The sequence below is a fragment of the Vulpes vulpes genome, chromosome 1 (genome assembly GCF_048418805.1).
Source record: "Vulpes vulpes isolate BD-2025 chromosome 1, VulVul3, whole genome shotgun sequence".
Lineage (NCBI taxonomy): Eukaryota > Metazoa > Chordata > Mammalia > Carnivora > Canidae > Vulpes > Vulpes vulpes.
This window is the reverse complement of record NC_132780.1, coordinates 39,285,096-39,301,087: the sequence shown is the minus strand read 5'-3', so window position 1 is coordinate 39,301,087 and position 15,992 is coordinate 39,285,096. Positions and strand designations below refer to the sequence as shown.

Genomic DNA, 15,992 nt, shown 5'->3' with positions numbered 1-15,992 from the left:
GTTAAAAACCTCAACAGATACTGAGAAAAGATCCAAATTCCATTTTTAACAAAACCTTTGTAAAACCAAAAATGCTGCATAGCCACATGAAGAAAAGAAAAAAAAAATCAACAAAAAGTGAAACAAATTAAAAAAAAAAAAAAGAATCCAGAGAAAATCAGGACCTAGACATGAAAGCTTATTGTCATTTTTGATACTTAATATTTTAAATATTTTGATACTTAATATTTGATACTTAATATTTAGAAACACTAATCATGATTATATCAGCTTCTATATTTGTACTACTTTCCATATGTCCACATCTGTTTCATCCTGGCAACAATCTGGTGATTCTGGATTATTGCCCCAAATTTCAAATGAAGAAACTAAAATTTAATGAGGTCAAGAAACATAATTTTCACTTGTTCAAGGCTACCTAGGTAGTAATAGAGTGGAGGCAGGACTGGAACTGATGTCAGCCTGACTCCAAGACCTGCAGTCATAATGACCAGTTTGTAAATGAAAACAAACCCAGAAAAAACTCAAATGAACAGAGAGAAGTATTACCATAGTCCAAAGTCATGTATATATTCCCTCCCCTCAAAAAACAAGGTAGTTACAACACAATGTGAATTAAAGGGGCTAGAGAAAAGAAAACATACAAAAACAGTATCTTTGTTATACATGATATAACAGTAACAGCAAAGCATTCAAATATTTACTATTCCAAAAAAGAAATCTACTCAAAAAAGTATGGAACTAAAGACAAGCCTGAAATGTTATTTTGCCAATAAAAGAGAGATCTGAATAATTCAGAGGCAAATTTTCTTGAATGGGAAAACAAACTGTTATAAAGAAGCCAAGATTCATACAGTTGTCATAAATTGTCATTCAGCCTGTTTTGGGGAACATGGCAAAATGGTTCTAAAATTTTCCAGGAAAAATAAACAGGTAGAAATGCTTCAGAAAATATTTAAAAAGTGGAATGATCATGTAATGTCAAAGAATATACAGAATAATAAACAGAAAACGCAAGGGAGACCTTGATAAATTCAATGACTGGAATGCAAAACAAATTGTTTTTGGAGAGGAAGATTATGTAAGAAATGGCATCGAGTAAATGGATCTCTATGAAAATTCAACTTAGAGCCTCATACTGAATGCCAAAATAAATTCTACGTGGTTAGACATTAACATTGAAAAATGAAATAAGGGCAGCCCGGGTGGCCCAGTGGTTTAGCGCCAGCCACCTTCAGCCCAGGGTGTTATCCTGGAGATCCAGGATCGAGTCCCGTATCGGGCTCCCCCATGGAGCCTGCTTCTCCCTCTGCCTGTGTCTCTGCCCCTCTCTCTCTATGTCTCTCATGAATAAATAAATAAAATCTTAAAAAAAAAATGAAATAAAACCCTAGATGAAAATGGAAGTTGGTATTTGAGACTTTGAGATAGGAAAGACTTTCTAACCTGAGCTTTTAACTTGGGGCCCATAGGTTACTTTGGGGTACAGAAAATCCTCTAATATACATGTGCCTGGGCTCATTTTAGGGGGAAAGCATACATAGCTTTCTTAAGCATACATAAAATTCTCCAGGTCTAAAAAATGATCATGACTAACTGCAAAATTTATTATAAAAAACACAGATAATTGACTAATAAATAATGAAAGAATAAAGAAAAAAGCCCCCTCTGCCAAAACAATCTGAAGCAAACTTGAAAGTAGATGACAGGGCAGCCCGGGTGGCTCAGAGGTTTAGCACTGCCTTCAGCCCAGGGCCTGATCCTGGAGACCCAGGATCGAATCCCAGGTCAGGCTCCCTGCATAGAGCCTGCTTCTCCTTCTGCCTGTGTCTCTGCACCCCTTCTCTCTCTCTGTGTTTCTCATAATTAAATAAACAAAATCTTAAAAAAGAAAGTAGATGACAAATTGATAAAATATTTGTAATAACTATGGCCACGGCTAATATATGGAGCATATGCCAATAAGAAAAATATTAATAACATGATTTGTAGAGGATTCACAGCATTACAGCCCTTTCGAGTGACTTGGAAACACGTTTCTGAAATTCAAGTTGAATATCAGTTGCTAGAATTCAGGAGTTGATTGACACCCAATTTTCCACAAGTGGACAGAGACAGAACTCACAACGACCTAGAATCTTCTTGAATCTAATCTTGCTTGACTGTGTTGGACAAAGCATTATGTGGTTAAAATGGATGGTAAGAAACTAATGGAGAAGGGAGGACAAGAGGAACAACAGGATCTGAAGGGAAGGTGATAGGCAGATTGAAGACAATCAAGTAGGAAATATTTTTGCAATAAATACATTGCGTATATTAAGAGTGTTTGAAACAGGCATCATAGTATTAGAAGTTACTGTACTATTCAAGCATAAAACAGTTGCTGAGCTGCTGAAAGTTGTGTAGGGATGTTTTTGATCTTTGTTTCTATATTTCTACATGCTTTTTTAAAAAAATGGTATGTATTATTTTAGTGATAATCTAATTTTTAAATGGTTCTATTGCTAGCAATATTGGTGATGGGTTTGCTCTTCTGGGATCTTTCAGTATTAAATATTTTAGTGCAAATGGAATCAGTGGATGACTGGTAATTTAATTTTGCCAAATAAGGACAGCACCATTTTATATAATTAAGAAAAATTTTTACCAAAATAGTACATAATTTCCAAATAAGTCACTTAAGAATTTTTTAAACTAAAAAAACCCCTGTATTTTAAAAATTACCTGAATTATCTTACCAATATTATTCTCCCTTGCCTGGTGATCTTTGAACACTCTCGCTAAATAGCATCTCTACAGACCAGATGGTCTCTGGGCAAACTTCCAATGTTATGACTTCTCAGACAAACTGATCACAAGTATTTTCTATTCCAGGTATGGTATTGCCTATAATGGGGAGTTTTAGCACAATGAAAATTATAAAATTGAATACATCTGCTATGGCAATGAGGCTATTAGATGTCACCTCCAATGGCACCTAAATTCAGAGCAGTGAATAAGAATACAGCATGACTAATATGATCACTCCCAGATCATGCTTTCTCCAGGAAGCTCCCTCTTACATTCTTTCAAGTCAGTTATAAAGGTTTCCAATAGCCAAATCACAAGCAGGCTCCTCTGAGAGCCTGCCTTAAATTTCTCTCAATTCTCTTCCCTCCTCCCAACATTCACTGGCTGTGTACCAAATTTTTCAGATAAACTAGTGTGTCCACCAAAAATCGAAAATTAAAGGGTGCCTGGGTGGCTCAGTCAGTTAAGAATCCAACTCTTAATTTCAGCTTAGGTCATGATCTCAGGGTTGTGAGATCAAGCCCTGCATCTGGTTCCACACTGGGCATGGAGCCTAAGATTCTCTTCCCTCTCCCTCTCCCTCTGCTCCTACCCCCCTCTAAAAAAAAAAAAAAAAAAAAAGATAAGACTTTGACTAGATTCTGGATGAACAATTTTAAACTCTGAAGTGATGCCCCATTTTCAATCATATATGGGCATGTTTCTAAATAATGGTAGAAAAAATATGGATTATTTCTCCTTTTCTTTTCATTTAGCCTTCTGTTATATAAGTCTTGGTCTTGATTTCAAGCACAATTGGATAAAAAAAGGGTGAAACTCAGTTAATGCTGCAATCAAACAATAACAGTAAAAACTCATAAAAACCAAGTATAAGTTGGATCAACTTTATGACTCCACTTTTAGCAAAAATGGTATCATTTCATTGGTGACCTACCTAACTTTTCCTTATTTGCCATTATGCACCCTTCCCTACCCTTAGCCCACCAGCAATTTCTATCACAACATCATCCTTTGTTTTACTTTTTCTTTCATAGTGCTTAATGTCAGATGTAATTAACTTTTATGCTGTCCTTAGCTGGAATGCATGCTCTCTGAAGGCCAGGTTCGAAGCATCATATGCATTTGGGATGAACCTGCTCTACCATTCTGGCAGCTAATGCTTGGAACATACATGCTTTGCTCTTGGCTGTATTATAGTTCTAAGCATGGTGCCAGACATACATGGAGTTACATCAGAATTCTGATGCTAGGGGATCCCTGGGTGGCTCAGCGGTTTAGCACCTGCCTTTGGCCCAGGACGCGATCCTGGAGTCCTGGGATCAAGTCCCGTGTCAGGTTCCCGGCATGGAGCCTGCTTCTCCCTCCTCCTGTGTCTCTGCCCCTCCCTTTCTCTCTCTCTCTCTCATAAATAAATAAATAAATCTTTAAAAAAAATGAATTCTGACGCTAAAGGTTGCAACAGTGACCATAAGATGTATTGTAGTTTCTGAGATGGCCAAAAAAAAAAAAGTGTTTCAAAATAAAGAGATGATGGTAACAAGCATGACTCAATAAGTATTTCTTGAATGAACCAGTCAACATTTAAAGTTAAAACTAAATTTGTCAGCATTATACCCCACTAACTATAGCTACCCAAACAGATACCTATTCATATTTTTGAATAACTAAGAGATTTTCTTCTCACCACTTATTCACTCACTTGTTATATGAATATTTGATTGCCTTCTATGTGCCCAACCTTGTTCTTGGTGCTCTTCGGGCTCACAGCCTGGGAGAGTTTCCTTCCTGTGATCTAGAGACCACTTGCAATTGAATTACCCAAACTATTTTGGGGGCTTCAACATCTGCATTTTTTAAAAAAGATCTTATTTTTAAGTAATCTCTATACCCAACATGGGGACTGAACTCACAATTCTAAGATCAAGAGTCACACGCTCTACCAACTGAGCCAGCCAGGTGTCCTCAAAAATCTGCAACTTTAAACAAGATTCCGTATGACTCATACATACTAAAGCTGAAAAAATAATCCTTAGAGTATAGCTTGAATCCCTCTTTTTCTATAAAGTCCTCCTAAATCATCCCTATTCCAAGTTTTATCCCCTTTCTCCATACTCATGGCCCTTATACTTCATGGCGGCCATTTGCAATTAACCATGTCTTGTTATAGCTCTTTAAACAGAAAGGTGATGCAGTGCAATAGTGCATTCTGGCATCAAATTGCCTTGAGTTCAATTTCCAGATCTAACATTTACCACCTGGATAAACTTCTAAGCCTCTACATTTGAAATAGGGAGATAATGCCTATTCAGAGCAACCATTCAGTGAAAGCTGTTTTTATTTTTCAGCATTTTATTTTTGGATTTTACCTTTTTGTACTTTTACACACTATTTCCACACTCAGTTGGGGCCCATGGCATGCAGAAACTTTTGTCTCATATACAGCATCTCAGAGTCAGATGTATAATGACTTTATGGGTTAGAAAGACACTACCAGACTTTCAAGGGAATTCTGTTTATCTGGGATATGCAAAGAATACAAAACTTTACTTCACCTTCGTCATGCCTATGATCACTCAGTAAGGTTCAGAATCACCACAAAGAGAGAAATGAAAATTCAAGATGGCAAGAAATAAGCCAATCTTCTACATGCAAACTATCTTTCTTTTTGTTTGCAGGTCATATACGAGGTATCACAGCTTACTTCACTATGAATTTGTTGTTTTGAGCTTTTGACAAATCAAATGCCATAATCGACTTGTTGAGGTCAGAACGAATAAATCTTGTATGCTAGTGAAATGACATGCTTTTCAATCTGTCAGCTCCACTTCTCTTCTTTCTGTTTCTCTCATACTGATGGCAAAACATATTATGATTCTTCAAAAACAGTAAAAAGAATGCTGGAATCAGCTAACCACAAAAATAATAGTGTCACTAGTAACAATTAGCTTCTTCTGAACAAATGACACAAACATAACCTAGAGGTAAAAAATTACAGGTGAAGACCACTTGACCATATGCCAGATGGACTCAAATCTCAGCCTGAGAGGATAAATCAGGGTTGAGTTTTAACTGGGTTTCAATATAGAGTTTAGGAAGAAATCTGAGAATGTTCAAATACAAAGACAGTGATATCTGATGAAGCCATACAGTAAGTCATTTAGGAGAATGTACTTAAAATATGCTTTGATTAAAGCGATGAAGTTAGTAAACTATGGTACAAAACTATAATGGGCCCTGGGGATAAAAAATAAAAGCTTCTCTTATGCTTAGCAAGAAAAATTATATTTGATAGTATTTGGGGTGTTACCATAGACACTATCAAGAACAAAAATTTCCTGGCAAAGAATAAAATCCACGAACCCTCAAGAGATTAAATTTAAATACTAAATTTTACATACTTACATACTTCTTGAAAACCTACTAACTCATTAGGTTTTCTAAGCAATCTTAGGGGTAACTGCCTAAAAGTCAATTTGCTATTAATGCTCTATTTAAATTAAAGGACATGGCAGTCGATGAACAATTTATAATGTAAATAAATCCATATTCTATATTTTCTCTCTTTTAAAAAATGTAAATTGTCTTAGTCATTTATAGAAACCATGATCTTAGTGAATTCTAAGAATTACATAATAAATTGCTAGGGGAGCCAATGCACAGTCAGTAATTGTAGGAGGAACTGGCTACTAGCTACAGGTCTTGTTGCAAGACCTGTAGGCCCAGTGATCTAGTCCCATGGGTATTTAAGCTTCTTTTCTCAGAATCCCAAATGGAACACAATCTAGCCAAGAGCTCTAAGAAGAAACAAGAACTCAGCCTTCAGTTTTTCTTTTCCTTCAGAGCACATTATCTAATTCATTCCCTGTTTGCTGCACTTGCAAAATGAACATCAAATCTATCCACTTCTGTCTCCATCATCATCACCTTGACCAGGCTACCCTAATCTCTCCTGAACTATGGTACTAGCTTCCAAAATGGTACCTGCTTTGCTTCCACACCAAGAGTTTTCCAAGCAGAAGCTGGAATAATCTTTAAAAATTTTAATCAAATCATGTCTCCCTCCTTAAAAGACTCCACATACCTCTATCATGCTTACTTACTATAACATCCTATGTGATCTAAACTTTTCCAAACTTTCAACTCATACTACCGATACATATCTTCCTATTTCTCAAACCCAGTAACCTTGTTCCAACTATGTGGTCTTCCCAACTTGCTCCTTACTCTCCCTGGAATGCTCTGTCCAGTTCTCAATAAGTGAGCCCTCTTATATTTCAGGTCTCAGCTAGAATGTGACCTCCTCCAAAAGGTCTCTCCATTATCACTCTAGATAAAATGGTTCCCTTCACAAATCACTCTTCATTATTCTATTCTGTTTATGTTGTTCTTAGTACTCATCATTTGGTTTGCTATAGACTGCCTTGTCAAATAGTACAAAAATTCCATGTGTGTCAACCCACCATTCAACTTACAGTGTCTAGTGTAGGAACTGACAACTAGTAGACCATTAATACATGTCGACTGAATGGATGAATGATTCCATATAAGCTCAATATTACCAACAACCATATACTCTTTATACACATTTCAGAGATGAGGAAAATGAGAGTCGAAGTTTCTTTCCAGTGGTGCCTGGGTGACTCAGTCGGTTTCAGCTCAGGTCATGATCCCACAGTCTCAGGATCAAGCCTTGCATTGGGCGCCCTGCTCAGTGAGAACCCTGCTTCTCTCTTCGCACTGCTCATGCTTTGTCTCTGTCTCTGTCTTAAATAAATACATAAATCTTTTTTTTTTTTTTTAAAGAAGTTTCCTTCCAAAATCCCTTCTCACACATTTTTTTTTCCCTCTAGGCTTAAACTATAAGAAGCTTCCTACATTGTTATTTTCTTAGAGTGGTCTCATTGCTTATAGAATTCTCAGGCCCAGTGTCCTTTGAGATGGAATTCTTGTCAAGATGGTGGAGAGGATGGAATATCATAGATAGTAATATAATTACTATAAAATGGGTCAAATCCCAGAGGACACCAAAAAGGTCTTCTCACCTTTGTCTTAAAGTGATATTGCTTAGGTTAAATCACAAATCTTGGAAATTTATTCCATGAGACATTTCTAATGTAACATATGACACCTGATAAGGAAAAATGCTGGGGATTACAAATTAATTGAAAACTACTCTTCCTAAGAAGTGATCTTTATTTTTTAACTTTTTAAAAGATTTTATTTATTTGTTCAGAGAGACAGAGAAAGGCAGAGACACAGGCAGAGGGAGAAGCAGGCTCCCTGTGGGGGGCCCCATGTGGGACTTGATCCCGGGACTCTGGGATCATGACCTGAGCCAAAGGCAGATGCTCAACGAATGAGCCACCCAGGTGCCCAGAAGTGATCTTTATTTATTATGACACTAATAAGAGTAAAATATGTTCAGTGAATAATTACTTCTGAACATACAACTAAGCAAAAGAAGCAGCTAACAATCACCTGATCACCTATCTGTCCTCAGTGCACTCTGGGCGACTCGACTACCCATTCCTTTCTTAGTTTCCCCATCTCAGGAAGGGGATAGAAAACATGAACTGCATCTCAAGACAACACAAGGTGAAGGAGCCTCCCGACCAGGGCTTTCCAGCAGTTCAGGACACCTCTGGAAACTGTACTGTTTTAAGCCATTAACCACTAGTTAGGTACAAAGTTGAGTCCAGTGAAAATTGGCTTCCACATAATTTGAACTCGAAAAGTGCTAGAGGACACAGTGTATTGTCTGTGTGTGTGTAGACATAACAAAGCTATTTTCATGCACAGTCCTGGCATAAGGCCCGTGGTAACTGCTCTGTGGGTCTGGTTACAATTATTTCACTATAGGGAATAATTCAGGACAGTACATCCCTTCTCTGTCCGCTCGGCCTCAAGTGGAAATGTGTGCTGTTTTTACCTCACCAACCTTTTCAGTCCTCCTCCCTGATCACATTTTAAGTCTCCCCACCCTCCTCATGCTACCCTTCATGCCAGAAACCTCAGCTAAATGCTAAGCCCAAACTATGACACTGAAGCACTCAAGAAACTCTTGAGAGTACGGGGAGAGGGGGAAGGATTGTGCGTTAACTCCATCCTTACCCTTGTAATTCTACGGAATCTGGGCACATGTGCCTATATTCTCATTCTTTGTGCATGTGCTTCTGAAGTTCTCAGCAAAAGAAGTAAAACTCTCCTAAAAGGAAAGAGTTGGTATGTTCTCTGCTACTTTACCTCAACAACCAAATGCATTTGTCTCTCCGCCCACTGCAGCATTTCATACAGGGGAATGTAGCCCTTGGGAGAATTTCTGATGGAATATGTTATATTGACATGTGTTTTTAATTAAAAAAACAAAGATAAGAAGAGTTTACAAGATATAAGGCCTAAGATGCTAACCCCAATATTTAGAAATGTTTATGTCTATCGAGTCCTTCTTATGTGGTCTCTTTGTGAGACGGGTCACTTCTAGAACTTTGGAGCCCCTCAATCAGTGACTTCAACTCAGCTTATTAAAAACTCCAGGCACCATCTCAACTGTCATAGGTATTAATTCTCACAAGAATTGAATCTCAAATACTTGAGGCATTTCCTCCTATTTTTCCTGCACCGGAAACATACAGAAGACAGAAATTGTAATGAAAGGTAGAGCCAAAGCATACAGTGGTTGATCTGTGGGAACTGCATTAACATTTTTTTTAAAAAGATTTATTTATTTATTCATGAGAGATACAGAGAGAGACAGAGAGAGAGGCAGAGACACGGGCAGAGGGAGAAGCAGGCTCCTTGCAAGATGCCCCATGTGGGACTCGATCCCACGACTCTAGGATCATACCCTGAGCCGAAGGCAGACACTCAACTGCTGAGCCACCCAGGCGTTCCCTGCATAACATTTCTATAGATGGACTTTGTAGGTTTAAAAGAAATGCAGATGGTAAGTTTAATTTCCTGAGAAAAGAATTTTCAGGATGATTTTCCTGAAATCAACAGCATATGGTATGGATCTTCTTGTGGCTCAACATGTCTTTAACCTTTCCATGTCTCATATTATCCCTTCCACTAAAGATCAGAGGTAGAGGGGCTTCTCTTGGAAGCTAAGGGAGGGAATAACATCATGTCTTCTTTTTACCCACACTAAGCCCAGTTCTAAGGAATGATAAGTCAATTGGGTAAGAGATGAGTTGAGGTAGTGTGAGGAGAAGTCACTAATTAACACCAACTAGAGTAACTGAAAGATAAAAATAATGAATATATGAAATTGAGCAATTCTGTTCATTTTATTCTCCTGGTACAGAAAAGAAGAAGGTTGGACTAGATGGACTGATTTAATGTTTGTTTGGAAATGACCTTTTGCAAAAGGCTGTGCTTAGATGTCATGGAGATTAGAAAAGTGTCATGGCACCAATGTTCCAAGTTGGATCATGGAGGCTGGCCATTTCTATTTTCATCCAAATCCTCCACACTCTGAAACCCTTTGCCCCAAAATGATGTCACTGGCTTTCTTAAATAATTTGTGCATATATGTCAGTGTACATTTGCCTCCCTTTGAAGGCAAGTGACATGTTTTACCAATAATCGAATTACGTCCTGCTTAATTCACTTAGCATCTAGCATAAAGCTTTAACTTTTTTAAACCATGTATTAGATATTTGTTATATGTATATAAATAAAGACTGCAAGGTATAATCCTTAGTCTCAAGGAGTTTAAGACTCATTTGGAAGAGAATACAAATAAAAATATCTGTAGTACAACAGTAAATTAACTAAGTTACCTAGTACCATATTCTTTCCACATACATTCTATAACCTGTGTTCTACAAATACGAATATATGTTATGTTCCAACAGGACATTTGAAATAGGGGAGAACAGATAGGTAATAAGAAGAAAGTAAATGAGCCTACTTAGAGATGTGTGTATATGTATACCCATGGAGCTAGCTAGCTAGCTAGTATACAGAAGGAGCAGGTATATTTCCAACACAGAATGAAAGCTGTCACCCCAATTTACTTATTTCCAGAAGTTAGGTTCAGATATATTAGATGTTCTCAAAGGAAGGTATCCCTGAGGCCCCTGAGATATGAGATTTGAGGAAAACACTCTGAGGTCACTTAAAACAAGGATTTGTGGAAGATGCTTTTGTGTCAGTACTCTCCTTGTCAAAGTCCTTTATCTAGGACTTTAGAAGTTTCTACCTGACTCAGTCCCTTTTACTCATCATTTACTGTGTAACATTTCTTGGTTGCTAAACATATATCACTCAAATTTCCAATGAGAGGCCATTTACAACTTAAGGCCAAAAGGTTTCTTTAGTAAACTTAAATTTTGAATGTTCTGAGTTAATGCTGGTAATTGAGCACATAAAAGACACCACTAAACTAGCTTCTCTTTGCTAATAGTTATAGACTCAGGTCAGGGAAACTTTCAGTAAAACATAGTTTAAGAAACTGAATAGTAGGGGCACCTGGATGGTTCAGGTGGTCAAGCATCTGCCTTCAGCTCAGGTCATGATCCCAGGGTCCTGGGGTCCAGCCCTGAGTTGGCTTCCTGCTCAGTGGGGAGTCTGCTTGTCCCTCTGCCTCTTCTACCCCCATCTTATGCTTTCTCTTACTCTCAAATAAATAATTAAGTCTTTTAAAAAAAAGAATCTGAACAATATATTTGTATGGACATCAGTTATTTCCATCTTTATTTTATAAACCATTTTACAGGAAACATCATTTGCTAGCAACTGTCTTTTCTCTTCCCAGGGGGCTAGAGTACTAGCCATACACACACACACTAGCATCAAGATGTACTAGCTAAATATATACTAGTGTCAAAATACAAGGTCCAATACAAGCTCTTTATACATGTGACCTAGTGTTCCAGGCTGCTTATCTAAAACTGTTAGTCATATTTCACTACATTCTTCATTTAAGGACACTCATTTTACTAGAACTCTCTGAGTTATGCCATGCCAAAAGACATCACTTTAAACAGCAATGGCCCAAATGAAAATTAGCTCACTCGTAATCACTGATTATAAAAATTCCCTCTTCACTCAGCTGAAAAACCCAAAAATTCCTTTCAAATACACAAAACCCCAATAATCGAAATAATATAAACCTCTAAACTAATATATACATGACGAAAGCATCCCAACACAAAAGTTTTCTTCCCTCTCTCTTATGATGACAATATTTTCTTATTCTGAAATTGCTTACAGTTTTTAGAAGGCTAAGAAATGTATGGCTTTCCATGCCCAGGAAACAGGTCTGGGAGCAGAAGGAAATGGCCTTATTTACTAAAAAGGCAAAGTTTGCAACCAGACTGCCAGAGGCAGCTGGAGAGAAGAGGCTCAAACCCAGGAAGAGCAGGAAAGGTGGTAGATTTTTAGAGGCACCCAGAACCTTTTCAATCTTGGGTATAATATACTTTTACATGAGTATCTGGGGTGCACTACTCTGGAATCTGTCACAACATATGTTCTTACACACTTGTGGGGAAAAAGGATGGCCTTCGGAGTGGGTGTGTGTGTGTCCTGTGAGCTGTCACAGCAGAGTTAACTTATTACCAAGCTTTTGTGGAGCTCGGATAAGAGATCTGCACCCTTTAAGCTTATCTGTTTCTATGTTTTGTATCTGTTTTTGTTTTCTTTTCTTTTAGATTCCTAAGAAGGTGTTTTGTTTTGTTTTTTGTTCGTTTGGGGGAAAAGCTCGGAGCATAGGGGAGCGAGAAGAATCAGGATGGCAGAGAGGCCAATTGTTGAAGTAGCTCAAGAGGAGAGTGTACTGTTCTACTGATGCAGCCAAGCACCTGGGGATGCAAAGAAATTGGGCTGTGAGCAGCTCAGGAGGTGGGAGCCTCCCTTGAGTGGACACCATAATCAGGCATCATTAGGAGAAATGGGAATTCCTCCCTCTAGGGCATGGATAGTTGGGTCGTGCCCACACATGGGGACTAAAGCCCCTGCAGGCAGCTCTTCCCCGCCCCCCCCACTAGGCCTCATCCTTCTCGCTGACCTGAGCAGGGGATGCGTAGTGGCAGTGCCCCTGGGGTGTAAGTCTGCTTCTCTTGTACCTTTCTCTCCTCTCTCCTTACAAGGGAGTATCTTGGAGATCAGGCTTTTCAGCTTGTGAGACGAAAGGCTGATTCTCCAAATACCAAGGTCCAAGTGTTGCTGAGAAGTACTAGTATAAGACGAGCTCCCGGGGGAGTGGGGGCTGCTGAGTGAGTGGGTGTATTTGCAAGGCTTACACTTAGCGCTTGCAAAACTGTAGCCTTGGCCTGCTGTCACTTGAGCTCCTTGCTACAATTTCTTACTTCCAGATACATTTGACTCATGTGGGAGGCCCACGGCTTATTGACCCTGGTTTATTATCATCAATATCTGACCCACTGTTTTAATATTCAGCCATCTTTTTCCTTAACCTCCAACTTCTCTTACAGGCAAAGACTGGCCTGTGGAACAAGCCCATGGAGTTAAGAGGCAAGGCTTATCCTGTGTTATTTTATCAGATTATTGACCATCTACTTTGGTACCATGATCAAACTGTACTGCTTAAAATCTTAGCATACAGTGGATTCTTCCGGGCAGAGCATATCCTGCAACCTTCCTTTCACCCATCACAGTTTAGTCTTTAAAAATGCTCAAAATGCAAAGAAAGAGAAAACAGGTAAAGCCTTTCAGGGTGTTCCCAGCCCTAAAGCGAATTTATCAGCCCAACTGAGTGGGCTGTTTGGGGCACAAAAATAGTGATTTTCCATTTGAGCTTAAATAGTGGTCAAAAGAATTGTTGATATAGTCATGTTATATTAATATCCCAAGGAACTGAATATCATATATGCTAAGTTTGAGATTATAACTGGTTTTTTGGGAGGGGTGCAGGCAAAATTCCTGACTTTTTCTTTTCCCCTTCAATATTTTGTGCACAGGAAAATATTCCTGAGAGAAACCTCAAAACTTCAGGATGAAGATAATATATTTTCAAAAATCCCATCAATAGTGACCAACTGAAAAAAAACAGTTAATGGACTTCTGGGGTCACACCTGCCCAGTGGAAAAGTTGTCAAGTGAGAATTTAATAGGATAAGTATAACACAAGTTCTCTGCTACTTTATTTTATTTTATTTTAAAGATTTTATTTATTTATTCATGAGAGACACAGAGAGAGAGAGGCAGAGACACAGGTAGAGGGAGAAGCAGGCTCCATGCAGGGAGCCCGACGTTGTACTCGATCCTAGGTCTCCAGGATCACGCCCTGGGCTGAAGATGGCATTAAATCACTGAGCCACACAGGCCGCCCTATTCTCTGTTACATTAAAGGATATAATATGCTGAATGTTTACTTCTTTAAAAGCTATAATATGCGTTTATCAATTTAAGAGGTATAATACGCTGAAATGATTAATATTTAACCTCATCAAAAAGGAAGAAATACGGGGGGCACGTGGGTGTCTCAGTGGTTGAGCATCTGCCTTTGGCTCGGGTTGAGATCTTGGAGTCCTGGGACTAAGTCCTACGAGCCTGATTCTCCCTCTGCCTATGTCTCTGCCTCTTTCTCTGTGTCTCTCATGAATAAAGAAATAAAATCTTTTTTTTTTTTAAAGGAGGAAATACAAATACTTGTGGGAAGTGGATATTCCTCAGCTCCAATCCTTAGGCAAGAGGCCAGCAAGAGAGAGGACACCTGCTATGTCCTGAATGCTTCTATCCTCAAGAAATTCATACGTGAAACCTACTGTCCAATGTGATGGTACCAGGATGTGAGGCCTTTAGGGGGTGATTTGATCAGGAAAGTTGAGCCTTCATGAGAGGGATTAGTGCCCGCTAAGAGATCCTAGATAGCTCCCTTGCCTTGCCTCTTCCTGCTGCCCTGGGACCCACCCCAGAAGCAGGCTTTCACCAGACACCAGATCTTCTAGTGCCTTGATTTTGGACTTTCCAGCCTCCAGCAAAATGAGAAATAAACGTTTGTTGTTTATAAGTTACCCTATGTGTGGTATTTTGTTGCAGCAGTCTGAACAGACTAAGGCAGCCCACATCCAGAGCTGTGTTGTTCTGTCTCCAAGGCTTTCAATTTACTCTTTCCATATGACATTAAGGCCCGATCGCCCTAACACAGGCTCCCTGCCTCAAAGAGGGGTGGCTGTAAATGTACTATGGATGAGTCAGGACCTTTCTTATCAAAGCACCTGAGTCTCGTCATGACTCTGGTATTCTTTTCCTGTCACCTGCTATTGTTGCACATCAGGGTACAACTAAATCAGAGTAGCTTTCCATTCCTCCCCCCAGGCAGGGGTTGAAGGCTATTTTCGGAAAAACACTTACGTTATTACTTCAGTGGCTTTTATGATCCTCTTGTAGGAGGGTGTCAGAGCGCAGACCCACAGCCCCCTTTCTAAAATCCTTGGACTTGACGCATTTGGAATTCAAAGTTTTTTGAGATACCACATCCACAGCATATATTACATACAACTTCCAGTAGGGGTCTGAGCCAGCACCTCATAACCAAACACATTCATATTTCTGCAGTAAGATGTATGAATTTTCACAATCAGGACTGCGAATAGCCTCAAATCAGTTCAGGACAAGCTCTGCCATCAGATGAGTTTGTGTGTCAAATGTGCAAAAAGAACTTTCAGTTTTCTGGACGTTTCATAATTTTGAAATTGAAGGTAAGAGAGTGTAGATCTGTATGAGGTTTTGAAAGAATTAAGATCAGTTATTTCAAAGAGTGAAGACAGCAAAATCTGCTGGTGTTTACAGAAAGAAGAGGTGAGACCTACCGCTCGTAATCTAAGGGGCCTTTCAAAGGGAACTTTTCCGACACAGAATTTGACCACGTTGACTAAGACTGAAGGTAGTAGATGGGTTGTTCCTGTCTCTGTGCTTCGGTCCTATGACCTGACACATTCTGTCCCCCAGAGGGAGCGCTATTATCATGGAATCTGAGCTGCCTCACTGTTCTGCAGGGTAAGGGCCCCCAACTGCTCTGAGACTCCCAGGAACATTCCCAGACTAGAATAAAAACCTCAACAAGGCAAGAGTGTTGGAGCCAATTGGCATGCTTGCGCTATGACTCCATAATAAAGTAATTACACAGTTTGATTTTTTAAGGATATAAAAACCAAAAAAAAAAAAGTGTTTTTTTTTCTTAATATAGGGAAAACAACCGTTTTAGAACCCTAATCTTTGGCGTTTTAAAGGTG

General features: G+C 38.9%; 1 protein-coding gene across 3 annotated transcripts in view; it reads right to left on the bottom strand.

Annotated features, from left to right (window-relative positions):
- The window catches only part of PCSK5 (proprotein convertase subtilisin/kexin type 5), a 449,210-nt gene that overhangs the window by 227,861 nt on the left and 205,357 nt on the right, over positions 1-15,992 (bottom strand). The window lies entirely within an intron of this gene.